The sequence below is a fragment of the Thrips palmi genome, unplaced genomic scaffold, assembly GCF_012932325.1.
Source record: "Thrips palmi isolate BJ-2018 unplaced genomic scaffold, TpBJ-2018v1 HiC_scaffold_19, whole genome shotgun sequence".
Taxonomy (NCBI): Eukaryota; Metazoa; Arthropoda; class Insecta; order Thysanoptera; family Thripidae; genus Thrips; species Thrips palmi.
Window position 1 is genome coordinate 8,216,910 of NW_023144628.1, and position 16,651 is coordinate 8,233,560.

The 16,651-nt window shown below is 59.9% G+C and overlaps 1 protein-coding gene across 3 annotated transcripts in view; it reads right to left on the bottom strand.

Annotated features, from left to right (window-relative positions):
- LOC117646466 (plexin-B) overlaps positions 1-16,651 on the bottom strand; it is a 188,299-nt gene that overhangs the window by 34,321 nt on the left and 137,327 nt on the right. The gene's annotated exons all lie outside the window — the stretch shown is intronic.

A 16,651-nucleotide genomic window follows, 5' to 3' on the forward strand; every position in this document is an offset into this window, starting at 1 on the left:
GTAGTCAACTGAAAATGGTCGACTTGGTCGTCGTCGTCCGGCGCCGCCGCTTGACCGACCGCGAACGAGTCCGACCCCATTCCACCCCCTCCACCACTCATTCCCACTTTTCCCCTTTTTGTTATTGTTGTTTTTGTCCTTTCCAGCGTCATTATCTTCTCGTCCCTTTTTTTTCCCGTTCCCCACCGCGGCGAGCGCCATGTCTAGAATCCCGATGTATCGCCGCACAAATACACTATTACGTCTTCCGCGGCCGTTGCCGCCGCAGCGCCCCTTTCCACTCTGTGTGTGTGTGTGTGTGTGTGTGTGTCGCAGGAAGCGGGACGGGCGTGGCGGGCCGTGACGCGGCCGGAGGGATACAATTGGCGACACAATTAGATGGCGCCGCCGATTGCACCCTCGGCGGCCATCCCTCTGCCTCCACCGCCGCCGCCCGTCGTTTCGTCCGTCTGTCTGTCCGTCTGTCTGTCTATCTGTCTGTCTGTCTGTCTGTCCGTCCGCTGACGGCGAAATTCGCGGACGAAACGACCAATAACGTCCGCGAGCGGCCGCCCCCGACGACTGAATGACACCGATTTCTAATCACAATGGCCAAGTAATGAACCCGCCGATCACGGGGCGAAAAAAGGCACCGAAAAAAAAGGGGTTGGAGCAGAGAGAGAGAGAGAGAGAGAGAGAGAGAGAGAGGAGAGAGAGAGAGAGAGATAGAGAGAGAGAGAGAGAGCACCGCCTGCGCCGCCAGCGCCATCCCGCGGCCCAAACTAACAACTCGCCATTTACGTCTTTTCGTCCGCGGGCCGCCGAATTTTAGAGACGGGCGCGACAAAAGGACAGGAGGAGCGAAAGAGCAAGCAGAGCGGGGGCGTGGGCGGGGGAAGGGGGGCTGCCCGACAATCAGTCACCTCCCCGTCGACAGGAGCCCGGCCCGGCCCGGCCAAGACAGCGCGGCAAATAGACACAGAGAGACAGGCGTTACAAAGCCCGGCGCTGGCACACTGCTGGCACGGCCACGGCAGCGCAAACAGCGGTGCCTCTAAGCTTTCGGGGCTTTCAGTGCATCAGCCAGGGCGGCCACTGGCCTATACAGCTTTCGGCCGCAGCTTTCGGCCGCAGGCACACTGTTGTACACACGCGACGCAGGTGGGGGCGGCGAAAAAAATAAAAAGAGACGGGGAAGCGGCGGTGTTTGAACCCGCGACCGCGGCACCGCGGCCAGGGGGCGGGGTGAAAGGGCACCGTTAGGGCAGCACCCTTTCCCTCCCCCGACGCGTGTGCGACACGTGGCTGCAACACGGCGCGGGCCTGCACTGCAACTGGACCGCACGAGATAACGAAATCAGCACACGAGCGGCGGCGGCGCGGCAGTCCACTGCATTGTTGCGGCCCCCTGCGTCCGCATCGGCCACAGTCTCTCTCCCGAACGGTGTGCTCCGTCTCTCTCGCACCCCAGCGGCGCGGCACGCGAGAGCGAGAGAGACGGAGCAAATGGAGTCACCGAATTAGAGCGGCCGCCCTATCAGCGCCGGTAAATAAATAAGAGTAAGGACACGGTCGCCGCTGCTTATGGCAATCGCCGCATGGCGTGCTGTGTCTGTCTGTCTGTCTGACTGTCTGTCCGCTCGCCCCTTCACCGCACGGGTCTAAAAATAACGCCCCCGCGCCAATCGCCACGCCCGGCACACGAAAAGAGAGGTATATATTTATTTTTTTCCTTTCCTCGCGGCCCGCCCTGCCCGGCCGTGGCCCGCCCTGACAAACGTACACAAGCCCAAATAATAAGGTGAAGGGAGGGGGTTCCAAACGAGCGGAGGGCTCGCGGGGCGGGGCGGGGCGGGGCGGGGCGGGGGTAGCTCGGAACGACGACACAAGCGAGAACCGACAGGCCGCGCGCCGGGTCGCCGCCCTGCCCCAACCCAAACAAACCTTCCGGACCGAAGCAACCCCCAGCAGTGTAGCAGACGGCCGAAACCGAGACTCTGGCCAATTAATTATTTTCGCATCTTCCTCTCCCTTTTTTTCGGTCGCTCCCTCTTCCCGCTCTTCTTTTTCGCGCTGATCCTCTCTCCACACGTTATTAATCAAGCGCCCGAAAACGGCGGCACGCCAGCGGCCCCAGCCGGGGCTCGAACCCGAGACGTATCGATCTACGCGGGAATGCTCGCTAAGCTCCCACAGAGACAAAAAAAGCAAAACGAAAAAAAAATGAAAAGAAATAAAAACAAGGAAAGGGGAAGAAACTTTGCTGACGATTCCACGTGCAAACAGCAGGCACGCGTGTGGAGAGTAACCAAACAATAACACGGGCCAGATCGTGCAAAACACCGGGGTATATGCATACGGAATCATTCCCAGTGGACGCGCTGCGCGGGCCTGGCGAGGCCTGGCGAGGCCTCCGCCGCCCGCACTCCCATCGCTCGGTCTCTCTCGCACCCCCACCGCACACGCCGTGAGTGCGAGAGAGACAGAGCGGCGTGGCGTATGGCGGGGTGAAGGTGATGAGGGGCTGGTGGGGGCGAGGGGGGGGGGGGGCGAGTACTCACCCCTCAGTCCTCCGCCCCTCCCCGCCCCGCCGCTCCCCTCCGTTTCATATCAGCGAATGCGACAACGTGCATGCAAATTGTCATCCTCCCACAGGGCCCGTGCCGCCCGTGCTCGACCCTCTCATTGGCCCGAGTGGCGAGGGGCGCGGGAACGCCACGGCAAAAAAACAACAACAGCACCCAAAACACCGGGTTGTTAAAAAAGAAAGAAAGAGAGAGGAAAATACCCGGGCACACGCTGACGCGCCGGACTTGAAGCAGGTACTTTCTCAAGGTTCTTGTGAAACCTGTCGCCGATAATCTCAAACTTACAACTTGGGCGCGGTAATCGCCGCCAAGATGCGGCTCGGCCCAACGGTGCGACGTTCGCGCGGCGCCCGTTTTATTACGCCATCAATTTGTTGCTGCCGACGTGTATGATGCCCAGCAGCAACAACAACAACAACATGGGTGTCCAATTTCAGCGCGATAAGCAGCACCGCCCGCCGATTCGCGGCCCAATAGTCGCCGCACGTGCAGCCGTGTGCAGCAAATTTAATTTTTGGCAATTTGTCACTACGGCCCCTGCGCTGCTCCGCCCGCCCCGCCCCGCCCCGCCCCGCCCCTAACGCGGATCCGCAGCCGCCATCAGGTCAAACCGCCGCCATTGCCCGCAATTAGTGGCACAAATTAAATGGAATTATCTATATTCGCCGCGCTCCCGCCCTCCAGAAACGTTTTCCCTTCCCTGCCACGCTCCATTCCACAGAAAAAACACGATTTTTTTAAAAAATAATTTTTGCTGTTTTTGCTGTTAGGCCTGCGCAGGCGGGCAAATATCGAAAGCACCCACCTGCGTCGAGCAGTTATTAATGGAACGGTTTTAAAATATCATTTTTGAATATCACGCACACACACACGCACACACACAACACAGTGCCCTTGTTCTGGGGTGACCTTAGCAAAAGACTGGGCTGCAAAGGGGTGGCCGGCCGGCGGGTTCAGCAAAAATAAAGAGAGAAGGAGAAGCGAGGGACAAAAGCTTTTTCCCGCGCAGAACCCACTTACCCCGGAAGGCCGAACGGCCCCCAGCGGGGAAAGGGGGAGGGGGAGGGGGTGACCGGGGGCTGGGGGCGACCAGCAGGCCATAGGGGCCAGGAAACCGGACAGACCTGCGAGTGATATCCTGCCTGCCTGTCACATTTCCATGCCAATGGCAACGCCATTCGTGTGGACGTGTGTGTCTCTCCCCTGTGTGTGTGTGTGTGTGAGCGCGCGCCAAGGCCATAAGAACGGGGGCAGAGGGAGAGGGACATGAATATCATCTGGCTGGGGCACAGAACTTCGCAACTCTGCGCTGCTCCAATACATTACGCTTCACGACCGGGGCACATCCAGCGCGTCACGCAGCCTCACCTGAAACACACAAAGAAACAGTCGACATGAGCAAAACCGTCCCGTCAAAACAGTTTCCACACCCTCGTCGCCCGCCGCGTCGGGACTAACAGGCCAAGAAACAGTGTGCACCCAAGCACACACCTCGTTGGAGTGTACATGCAGGCAATTTCCAGCGTAAGTGTTCAGTCCGTACAACGGCAGCCGCCGAGCGACACGTGAGTGTTACGTGGTTTGGTGCACGCCGCCGCGCCGCTTCCGTCCACCTCGCGGCCAACCACATCCACCACCTGCTGCACGCGCCGAGGCGGCCGAGGTGCGCCGCACATGTGCGGTCGTGGCGATGCACCGCACCTCGCAGGTGCTGTGCCAGATAGATATCGGTAAAGGCTCGCATCAAATAACACTCACGACCGCCAACAAAAAACCCTCGCCGGCAGTGTAGCAGCAGGGCGACCTGCCTGCAGGCCCTGCACCTCGCCTCCACGAAGAAAGGCAAGTTGGTGTGTCGTGCGCTGGGAGGCCTCGCTGTGCCTTCTGGGTGTGCCTCGGATAGCAGAGGCGCCCTTTAACTTGTTCCGGACTCGTATTGAGAATGCCGTACACAAGTTTCTTTCCGGTGGGGTGGATCGGCTACGGCCGAGGCAGCCAAACAGCAGCCCCTCCCTCCCCATCAAATTAATGCCGACCCAGCTAAACTGCACATTCGCGGGCCAAACGCCGAACACGCGCGCGGAGGCAACAGCACTGTAAGAGTTTGTTGTCACTTCGAGACAAAATTGAGACTGACTTTGACTTTATTTGAACATCGTAAAGTTGCACAAGGATGATCATTGTTTTGATCACCAGAAAATGAAGACTATGTCATCACAAATTCAACAAATATTTATCAAAGACCTTCACATGCCGCAGGATTACTTTTCCAGCGCAGTTCCGAGGATTATTTCCGCGCCCTTTCGTCGTCCTTTTTTCTCGAAATAAACGCAAGGCGTTCGCGCTCTGAAGTCCGCTCGCATTCCAAGCGACTTTGACACAACTTTTCAGATCGGGACGCACGCGAGGTGCAAAGACGGTATCGAGACCCATAAAACAACAAAAACTGACGCGAACGAAAACAACAAAAACGGCAACGAAGGCGGCCTTGGGGGGGAATGAGTTGGCAGGCACGTAATCGCGACACATAAAGGGAAGTCGGGAAATCAAGGGCCGGGCCGGGAGTGCCATCGACGACCGGGAAAGATTTCGCACTCAATTAAAGATTCACTGCGAAAACACTTTGGGAATAAAAATGTCGACCCGGGACTCGGTCCCCGCCGGTCCCGACCCCCGGTTGACTTTTTCATAAAGTGGTGCGCCTGCCCTCGTCTTATTGGCGTAAACGCTTGAATAAAACAGATTGGGAGGCGGCGGGCCGTGGCGGGGGCGGGCAGGGGGAGGGGGTAAGATTTTCATTTCCGGTCTACCTCGTCACCACCTTGCGCCCGGAGCCGGGCCGAGCCCCGCGCGCCCCGGACGAACCCTTTTAAGCGACTCAACCGCAGGGAAGCGGCAGACTGATTCCCTTTTCGACGCTCTGCCTCTCTCGCACCCGTGCGGGACGCCCCGTGAGTGCGAGAGAGACTGTCGGAATGAGTCTGCAGGCGGGCTGCGCAATTAGAGCTGCGAACATTCAATAACAAGCATGCCCAAGTGGTGCACCGCACCGCGCGCACGGCCAATTCCGTCACTCTTGGCGCTCCAGCCGGCTCCAGCCCACCCTCTCTCGTTCGAGACTCTCGATTTCCCGACATCGACCCGGCAGCGCGCTCGAACAACGGCAAAACAAAACACAGACGCGAAAAAAATCTCATTGCAACTCTTCAGCGTGAGCGTCCCACTCCTGCACGGTATACATGATGCACCAAAGGGGCAGAGGGTTCCTTGCTTTCTTTGTGAAAGTATTAACTCCATATTCAACGCTAGGGAAAAGCTTGTATGGAGATGTAACGGATGCTCCTGCACACACACACACACACACACACACAAAGCACGGGCCATTTTTTACATTGCATAATACGCATCAAAGCAGCTCATAATCCCGTTGTTGTCGAGTTAGCCTTTGAAAGAACAAGTACGCCGAACACACGTACACACGTGCACACACACACACACACGACGCCGGCGTGCTCCCGCTTTTGCTCTTTCGCCCTGAGAAAGAATGCCTGATTTTGGAGCCAATTTTCACCAATACGGTTTCCAGAAACGAGCCCCCTCCCCCACCCTGTTCCCAGTAGCGGCGCCAAACAGCCGAATTATTATTTCACGCGTTTGCCATGTTGACTCGATAAGATCAACGAACCCGCCGTCGCTCGCCGCCCAGACCGCGTCGTGCCTCCACTGCGTTCGACGCGTGTTGTCGCCCACACCGCAAAGTGTTTGCCCGCAAAAAGGAGGATGACGTTCAACAGCTTAGACTGCCAGCGGCGGAACCATGACCAAACGCGCGGTCGAGCATGGTCTTCTTTCCCGGATTTCGAATCCGTCCCGGGCGGTCCGAGCAGACCGCCAGAGATTCCCAAGGATCCTTTCCTCGCTCTGTCTCTCTCCAACTCACGGAGGCAGGCCTTGAGTGCGAGAGAGACGGAGCGACGAAAGGATCCTTTGGAATCAGACGGCAGTCCGCCGCACCAGACCGCGAATGTGCCACAAGCCACAACACGAAGCCCCGATGAATAAACTAGACTCGGGTAAGCCTGCAGCGCGCTCGGCGAGGCACCGCGCCCCGAAGAGTCGCCCCGGCGCTCTGTCTCTCTCGCACCCCTGCGGCACGCCCCGCGAGTGCGAGAGAGACAGAGGTCTGGCACTGGTAGGGGAAGGTCGACGCTACCGGAGGGCCGGGCCGGGCGGAGCCCCTTCCACTGATAACACAAACATTTAAAAGTTGAATGACCTCTCCTCCGGAGTAATCAATTCCCGCCCCCAACTACAGCGCCAAGGCAGGGCGAAAGGTGTGCACTCCCCGTCGCCACGTGCCCCGCGCACGCCCGCGAGGCCGCGAGGCCGCGCATCGACACAGTCGCCGAGCGAGACGGAGCACAGTGCGCCAGCGGCCAAAACTCTACACGCGTTTTGAGCTCCAGAGTCGCTAAACAGGGCTCGAACTGAACCAATGGATGGTGGTGGAGCGAGTACGGCCTTCGCCAAAGAGTGAGACAGAGAGTCTCGCCTTTCCGCGGAGTGAGTGAGAGAGAGAGGGGGTGGCGGTGCAGGCGGAGCGAGAGAGACGGCCGCGCAGCCGCCGGAGCGTGTCGGAGGGGTCGGCAAGGGGTTGCTGCGCGTTGCTGCGCCACCGCTATCACACATGTCGATCGGTGTAATCAACTTTAAGCTGGCAGGCCGGTGCCGTCTCTTGCTCCGCCGCCGGGCTCGGCCGGGCTGCGCGATAAAATGCCCTTCATGTCGTTAACGGGGACGCGGGGACGCTCGGGAGCAAATACTTGGCTAAACTGGATATGATCGCCAGGGGTTCAAGGGGTCGGCTCTGCTCGCTGCTCGACCGGCGCGCGAACGAAAAATTGAAATTTCTCACGAGAGGAAAGGGCCAAAGGGCTCATTAGCATCCGGGGCCCCGCGAGGCCCTGCGCCCGCCGTGCTTCGTCCTTCGGCCCTGGAATGCCACCTTGAAGAAAAAGGTCGCAGGGAAAAGCCGAGCCGGGAGATTCGAACAGAGGCAAACTCAACACAGCCACGATATACTGGAAACGAATAATGGGCTACATTATATATACACCGGCAATCAAGGCGCAAGTTAATGCTTCAATGAAGGACAACATTACGTTTGACTTGGTCTTCTGGCAGAGTAAGGACAGTATTTTTGAAAGAAAGTTCTTTAAATATTCCTCTAAAAAAGTTACGCCTTACTTTTGAAAGGGACAATTCCAGAGACAAGAGAGGTTAGGTTGTCTATGGACAATTCACACAAAACTCGGCATGTTGCTTTCGAGGTGGCATCCCGCTAGCACATTTTCGCCAGATACACTCGAAGAACAGCAGAGCCTCCGAAAATATCCAGCGGACAGCAAAATGGCGTCGAGCCGAATGGGAGCCTCGTTTCGTTTCCCCTTGGCTCGAGGCTCCGCTGGCCTCTGCTCCATCTGACGTCATCCCTTCTCCATCAGATAGCGCGCGCGCCATGCAGCGCCGAGCCACACAATCAACAGAGCATTAATTGATAAAAGCATCTAAAGTACACAAGCACAAAAACGAAACAAGAAGCAGTCCGCCAGCCGAGCCGGCCGGGCCAGCCGAGGATGGAGTGAACCAGGCCGGGCGAAGCGAGCCAAGGCGAACGTAAGCGATTTTTAATCGATAAACAACCGCCGAACCGAGTCGAGCCCCAGACGGCCGGGGAACGGCACACGTGTAAATGCAGTGGCACGGAAAATTAACGAGAAACACAAACACCGCGACAAACACAAGGGGAGCAACTTTTCGTTTCGGAATATCAACAGAAAGTTGGAGGGCGAAAAATACAGCAGGCGAGTCGCATCTCAAGCACGCAAGGGCCGGGCCGGGGCAGGCCGGCAGGGGGAAGGCTGAACGCGAAGCCCGCTTTCCGCTTGGACCCTCAAAGAAGAGCGCACACACAGGTTGCTAAGAGCAACCAATTTGCCGAAATGTTCTGAAAAGACTTTGGGCCCCTATCATACATGCCCGGGCTCGCGATTAAGGTTATTATCCAGAGAGCGCTTCCGAGTCTGGGGGAGCGGGCCGAGGCCGGTGGAGGCCCGGGCAATGATCCACATGTGCTCATTCAAACCGCTCAAAGCAATACGAGGATCAAAAGCACGCAACAATTTGGGGCCGCTGCGCGCTGCGCCGGCCTTTGACAACAAAAGGCCCGGCCGCCCGGCAAGAGAACGGCGTGGAACGGAACGGAGGTGCGAGCGAGAAACTGGAGCCGGGGGAACGGCGGAATTTGAGGCCGAGAGAGAGAGAGAGAGAGAGAGCAGCGGGAAAGGCGCTGACGACGGCCTGACGGAACTGGCACTCGCTAACCCAATAACTTGACATTCGTTTCGACTGTCGTCAGCTGTGGGAAACTCGGTGACGCTGAGCCAAACATTGCTCCGGATATAAACATATTTTTGTCGAGCTCAGATTTTAATTTCAGCCTGTTAGGGCTACTTTAAAACTCTCTCTGCACTATACAGACTTAAAAATCTGTAAAAAAAATTGCTAATTTAATTTATGATTTAGAACAGGACGAATCGAAACGAAAATATTTCTTCAAATCAAACTGATGTAAAAACGAAAAAATATTCAGATGACAGAAACTTGGTTCAGAGAAACAACTTTTTTTTCCAGGTGGGGGCCAGGTAGGTACTCAGCCACGGCACGTATGGCAGCTTGTTTACCCAAAGGCTGAGGGGAGCGGGAAATGCAAAGGGTGGGCCGGCAGCTGTGTGACAGAAAACAACAGCAAAAAAAAGAGGGACCACTTCTCTTTTTGCGGACGTAAGGGTAAGGATATTCCACCTTTAATTTTTTTCCCTCAGTCCGGTAGCACACACATTCCTGGCTTGGCGCCGGTCCGCGGGCCACATTTCACTAGAAAGGGGCTGAGACATCCATTCCCGATTCAGCCGACTTGATCCATTTGCCGAATTGCCGACCCCGTGCGGCGGGGCGGGGTGGGGCGCGCTGCGGGAGGGGCGTAACTGCAGGCACGTCGCACCCTGCAATATCGTCCGGAGTCGACAGCGTCTGTCCACACCGTGGGCCCCCCGACCGGGCACGCCCCTGGGGGTCCGTCTGCACACACACACACACACACACACACACACACACTTACAGCGTGGCCATTCCTGGGGACAGGGAACGGCTTTCCTGATCGGAACATACTGTATTACTGCTGCGGCGGTCCACAGAGGTGGGTCCGCTCGCGGACGACAACATGCCGTGCTGCGAGCTTGCCGGGCGGCACGACGGCGGCAGGTAGTGGGTGAGACTCCGGGAGTAACGTCCCGGAACTATCCGGGAAGAATGGAATGAAAAAGGGGCCGCGCGCCGCTGCTTTGAGGAAGAAGTCACTGTTGACGTCTCCCACGGGACCCTGCCCCCGACTGCTGGCTGGCTGCCTGGCTGGCTGCCTGTCAGCGCGCTCGACAGCACTGCATCTACATGCAGCCAACAACGAGGCAGAAAAACGGCCCGCCGGTCCCACGCGTACCGGCCCCCGCAACTGCCCACCCCTTTCTCGGCAGTTGCGTCGTTTTCCTTCAATTTCGATTCCGCGACGCGTTTTACAGTGCGGCGCGCGCGACGTCGGAGTGACAGGAAAAGTGCGAAGAGTCCCATTCACGACTGGGAACAATCGCCTCGTTCCATCGCTTTGGCGTCCGCCGGTGTTTGCCGGGCATCAATCAGCAGAAGGCACAGCACAGTCAGCCGCAGATAGTTGTGCAGCGTGCTCCAGTCAGGCTCCAGGCTGCATCCAGTCGACTCCAGGCTGGCTCCAGGCTGGCTCCAGTCAGGTGGCATGGAGAAACGCTGGAGTCACTCCCTATTTCCACTCCAGTACAGTGTCGATCCATTCACGCGCGATCGCTGCAGGGCTTCTCCAGTTCCAGTGGCACAGACCTCCTCCAGCAGCAGAGACCTTCTCCAGCGACAGCTACACACGGGCGCGGCTTCGCCCTGCCCCGCCGTTCGCCTGGAGGCAGCTTATTTCTCAACAAACTCGGTGGGGCCGCGTCGCGAGGCGTCGCGGGGCGTCGGCGAGGCGTCGATGGGGCGTCTGCGGGGCGTCGGTTTGCGGAGCGACGCGGCGCCAACTTGCCAATAGCTCGGGGCCAACCTCGCCACCCGGCGAGAGCGGCGGCAGGCCGGGGCGGCGCAGTGCGTCCCTGGAGAGCGCGTGGTACCAACGCCCTGCGGCCGGTCTGTCTGTCTGTCTGTCTGTCTGTCCGTCCGTCCAGCGACGACAGGCGAGGTGGGAAAAGGTGCCAATTACTCCATACGGCCAGATTGACCGCCTAATTACGACAAACTACTCTTTGTTTTACGCGCTCCGCATTCAGCCGCTCTCTCTCTTTTTTCCGGCAGCGCGTCGTCGGCGTCCTCGTCGTCGCCACGTCGTCCCCTTTTGTCGTCTAACGGGGCTTTTGTGCCTCGGCGGCGTTTCCGGCCCGGCTGAATATCTGGATAAGAATGCCAACGAGGAGGAGAAGAAGAAGGAGGAGGAGGAGGCGACGCCGCGCGATAGATGGGCGTCGAGCGGCTAATTAACAGCCGCCTCATTTGTGTCGAAACAAATAGCGGGCTGCCATCAGCGGAGGCTGTGTGTGTGTGTGTGTGTGTGTGTGTAAGTGTGCGAGGAGATGACATGTCAGCACTACCAGCCACACGCCACGGCGGTGATGCCACCGAAACCGAAAATTAAAACCGCCACTAATAACGGCTGGAGAGGTATTGTAATGACCGTCAGGGTCACGGTTCGGTCACGAGGCCGTAGGCGGGCGGGCCGCGGCTGCTCGTCTTTGTTTTGTTCCAGAGTCATTCCGCTTGCGCAACGACGCAACGCAGTTTCCAGCAAACCGAACGCGACGCCAGCGGCGGCGTGACAAGACAGCCCCTGGGCCTCTAGGCAGCGTGACGCGGCGACGGACGCACAGTGGGCCAGAAGACCGCTGCAGGCCGCCGACAGCTCAATGAGGAGTCGTCTGCCTATTCGCAGCGCGCGGCCGGCCCGCTATTCGCAGTCTTCGTGGTCGTCGTGGTCGTGTCCGGCGGGACGGACACCGCGCGATGCACCTCGGCGATGACGGCGGATAGCGGCGGACGCTCGCACACCGTATGCGCGGTGCACGCGGGTCGCACCCCGACACGGCCGGGCCGCTCTGTACGCGCGCCGCGCCGCCGCCGTGTCGTGCAGATAGCCCGCGCCGTGTTCTGCCGATAGTCCGTCTGCGGCGGGGACGACGACACGCACCGCGACTGCGAATAACAGACGTGGGCGACGCCGCCAAATTCCGCGCCGCGGAGGAGGCGCCTTGGCCGAAGCGGATAGGCAACCCGGTGGACGCGCGCGCGTTGCGGCCCGGCCGGCTGCCTACCTTGCCCGGCGCCTTCTCGTTCGGAGAGCAATCCATTGGTGGGGTCACACGTTCGGTTCGAGTATCATTTAGCGACTCTGAAGCTCTCACCGCGTCCGGGATTTTGACCGCCTCCATCGGTCTCCTGGCCCACTGTGCGACGGCGCTGAGACACGCTCAAGCTCACGCTCGCGGCGCCGCCACGCAGCCAGGCCTAGCCTAGCCTAGCCAGGACGCACGCTCCCCATTTGTTACACTTTCCGCCGACACCATTACCGGGGGCAGGGCGGCAGGGCCGGGCGGGGCGGTGTTTACTCGAGCCGTAATTGCGATTCCATTCACCACCGCGCTGCAAAGCGACACACACACACACACACAGTGGCGCGCAAACGCGTGCGTATCCCCGGGGGCTTTTGGTGGCGAAGCGGTGGCGGCGGCGGCAGTACGGCGGTAGCGGCAACTGCCGGCGCGCGGCAAGGCAAGGCAAGCTGCTTCAAGATCGCTCAACGGATCCGTGTGCGGTGCGGAGCGCGGAGCGCGAGCGGGGTCGCTCGGAAGCACCGCCATTTGCGCGGAGCAACACTCACACACGCATAAACGCACACACACACACGCGCGCGCGCGCGCGCGCACGGACACAGCCGCACGGGCACACTTCGAAACACTTTATTGCGCGTCAAACTTTTTAATCCCGGCGGTGTTTGAACCGGGGGCGACGATTGGGGGACGCGGCACAGTGGGCCAGAAAACCGGCGGAGGCGGCCAAAATTTCCGACGCGTTTTGAGCGGGGAAGGGGAAGCCGAGGAGAGACCCGAAGCAGCCGAGCGGCCGCCCTCCGATTTGCCGATTTCCGTGCACTGCAGTGGCGTGGCGGTGCCGTGGCGGTACACTGCACATCGGCCGGCCTGCTGGCTCGCTGGCTAATGAGGCCCCACGGGGTAAACCTCGGGGGGCGGCAGTAAGCGAGCGAAATAAAAGGGGCAGAAAACGGAGCCTTTTCGCGGAAGATTGGCGCGGCCGGCCAGGCGGCAGCACTTCGGCAGCCCTGCAGGCGGCGCCGTTGCGGTGGCGAGGACCTCGGTAGACTCATTCCGAGCGGCCGTGCCGCTCCGTCTCTCTCGCACCGCAGTGGAACGCCCCACGAGTGCGAGAGAGACAGCTCGACTAAAGCGCTGCCGTTCGGCATCGCCCGGCAGGCCAAGGCTGGGGTCCTATCTCTGCTAATCTGTGCGGTGCGGTTTGTTTAGTCACGAATGAGTCTGGAGTAGCGCAGTGGGTGCCCGCCAGACCTGGCCCTGGCCCGGCCCCACTACACTGTGGGCAGGCAGACGGTCCTGGCAGCCTCGGCTTCCCTTCGGCTTCCCTTCGGCTTCCCCTTCGGCTTCCAGCAGTGTGTGCTTCCGGCGCGTTCAGCGTTCGCGGCGGGGCGTTCAAACATTCGCGCCAAATCATCGGGGGAAATAAGCACGCTTTTCACGGTCGGGCAGGGCAGGGCAGGGCGGGCGGCAGACTGATTCCGAGAGTTGTTTTCGTCGCTCTCGCACTCCCGGGGCGTCCTTCAGAGGCGCGATAGAGACAGAGCGACGAAAACGACTCTCGGAATCAGTCTGCAGGACTGCAAGTCACCCGCCGGGCCGGCCCAATGAGGCTAGTTAGACGACGCCCTTGTTGTGCTGGACGGCGTCACGACGCGGTGCTCGACGCGGTGCTCGGCGGCGCTAACGGACTCGCCGTGCCGCGGCCAAGGCACCACCTCGGAAAACAAACACTTTCCAACATGCATGCCCGGAGAGGACACCGCTAAAAACTCGGACAAAAAACAACAATTCCTCTTTGTTGTTTCCGCCGCCTGTGTGGTCCTTGTCTAGGCAAATGATCTATTCCCCGGCCTAGGCTAGGCCAGGCCGTCCGTAAATGCCCGTTGTGACCGACCGCCGCCGCATCTGCATATTCCAGCACACCGCAAAAAAAAATGACGTCAACAAAAAATGCGCCGCGCCCCGATAACTTAATAACCGGTCGGTAACGACCAGCTGTCATAGCCTTCCAGCGCCGTGCCCCGCCGCCTCGCGTTTTGCATAGAGAGCGCGGCAAAAGGCAAAGCGCGGTTTTAATGAACCTTAAAAAGTGTCATAATTGACAGTCAAGATCCGGCGCCACCGGCTTTCACGCCAGCCAGCAGTCGTTTCCGTCGCTCTGTCTCTCTCGCACCTACACAGAGCGCCCGTGAGTGCGACAGAGACAGAGCGACGAGGACGACTCTCGGAATGAGCCTACTACAGGTTGGGGGCTGCGCGCGGCGTGGCGCTGCGACGGGCCGCTGGATCTAGGCCGCGCTGCGCCCGGGGCGCCCGGCGAGGACACATTTCGAGCAAAGGGAGGACGGTGGCCCCGCAGCACCATTGCTCGGCTGAACTTGGCGTGGGGAAACGGCCCGGGGCGACGGCTGGAGCCGAGCTGGAGCAGACGGAGGAGAGGAGCCGCCCCACAGCGGGCCAGAAGACCGGCGCCGGCGCCCACAACTCTACACGCGTTTTGAGCTCCAGAATCGCAGAACACGACTCGAACCGAACGTGTGACCCTGTAACGCTCACTTTGTGCGTCACAGTTTAAATCTTGGCGCGGAGCTGACGGCGAAGTTTCTCATAACTGCCGCTCAGCTGTCTGCAGGGATGACCGCCCAGTTTCTCATACTCCCGCTGCTTCCGGCTTCCGGACTGTCAGTACTGTGTGGACGTTGAGAGTGTGAAGTTCAATAATTTTATCTGTGATCATCCGATAAGTAGTGAACAAGTTTTATTACCTGAATGGTTCTTTTATATTCACTCTTCTGAGAAATACTGATGGATAATTCTTGGTGAGTCCCGTGGACTGTGAGATTGAATTCTGAAGTGAGCACATTTTACACTGGAGGCCATAACCTGACTTTTTGGTTCCGGTTACAGTTTGAATATCTTGGAGTTGTTATGAATCCTTTATCCTGGCACAATGCAATGGATTCTTTTGCTTCGGTGAGTCGATGGGCAACATAGAATATATCTGCAGCATTTGTATTGAGCTCAGTTTCTAATTTAGCCTGTGTGATGTGGCTTGATGCTGAACCCGATACGACACTCCACCAATGGATTGCTCTCCGAACGAGGAATCCATTGGTGGAGTCACACGTTCGGTTCGAGTCCAATTTAGCGACCCTAGAGCTCAAAACGCGTCCGGGATTTTGGCCGCCTCCACCGGTCTTCTGGCCCACTGTGCGCCCCTCGCCGGAGCACGGCGACGTCGCCTTGCGGAGCCTGGCGGCGGCGCCCTCGGGGAGAAAATGACGTTTTAAATATGTAATTTCGTGTCGCGTTACCGATCCAATCATTTTCCATCGCGCGCGTCGCCGCCGTCGTCGTCCTGGCCCCTGCACCGGGGGGCTCCCCTCTCCGGCACCACGCCCTCGTTCGAGGCGGCCGGGTCAGGCCGCGCCAGGTGCACGCCACCGCCGACACGGGACGCGTTTTCCAGACCGAAAGGGTTCCGGGGCACTCAGCGGCGCGCCTCCGTGCCATAGCGGCAAGGCGCGTCCCGGAGGACGAGGCCGACATCCTGGAGGGCGAATAGCGCTGCATCCGCGGCCCTGGAGTGTGCGCCGGCAGGGCATGCACCGAGCAGCCCCAGGAAGCCCGCAGGGCGCCGCGCTATGTTTCGCAGCCAGCGTCGGGCAGGCAGGCAGGCAGGCGGGCAGCCAGGCAGGCGGGCAGCCAGGCAGGCGGGCAGCCAGGCAGGCAGCGAGGCGGGCAGGCAGCCACCGGCACAATGGTGTGGGCCGGGGCAGCCGGGGACACGAACGCATTACCATAGCACACGCCTTATGTTCGCCGCGAGGAGCGTACCGAGGCCCCAAACTTTGACCACCCCCGCGGCCTTGCTTCTCGCCTCGGCCGCCGCCTCGGCCGGATCCGCCCGGCCGCCACACGCAATCGCAAAAATGTCGCCGCCAGCCGCGAGTTGCCGCGAAGCCCTGCAAAGGGGCCCGCGACCCCGGCTCAGCCAATAAACTGGAAACACTCCCAGGACTTTGGCGACCGACCCGAACTCCCCCCCCCCCCCCCCCCCCCCCGGGGCGTCGCTGCTCGCTGACTGGTTTGTTTAGCTTCGCCGAGCCAAGACGTTTCTGCGCTCGAACCTCGAACCCCGGCAGCCCTTCGGCAGCCCTTCGGCAGCCCTTCGGCAGCCCTTCGGCAGCCCTTCGGGCCGTTGCCTTCGGCCTTGGGGTGCCTTGGGGCTGTCTCCGGACCAGTACCAGTGTGCCACCGCCCACAAGGGCCGACCGGCGGCCCCGGACGGGGACGCCAAGTCCCTCCCTTCCCTCCTCAACTTGGACTCTGAGCTGGTGATGTGGTTGCGTCTGCCGCGTCTTGCCTCGTTGGACGACCCCAGTCATTGTCATAGCCAGGCGGGCCTTGGACACCCCCGCCAACTCGCGCAACTACACTGATAAAGGGAAGCTCCTTAAAGCCGCCCCCTTCCCCCCGCCCCCGCATACTTGCTCGTCAACTCGAGTCGCCCGGGCGGACGTCCACGGGCCGGGGGCGGGGCGGGGGAGCCCTTTACGCGCCCCCGAGGACGTGTTCATCACCGTGTACCAGTCCGCGGCACGGCGCGCAAAAATGGGCGGA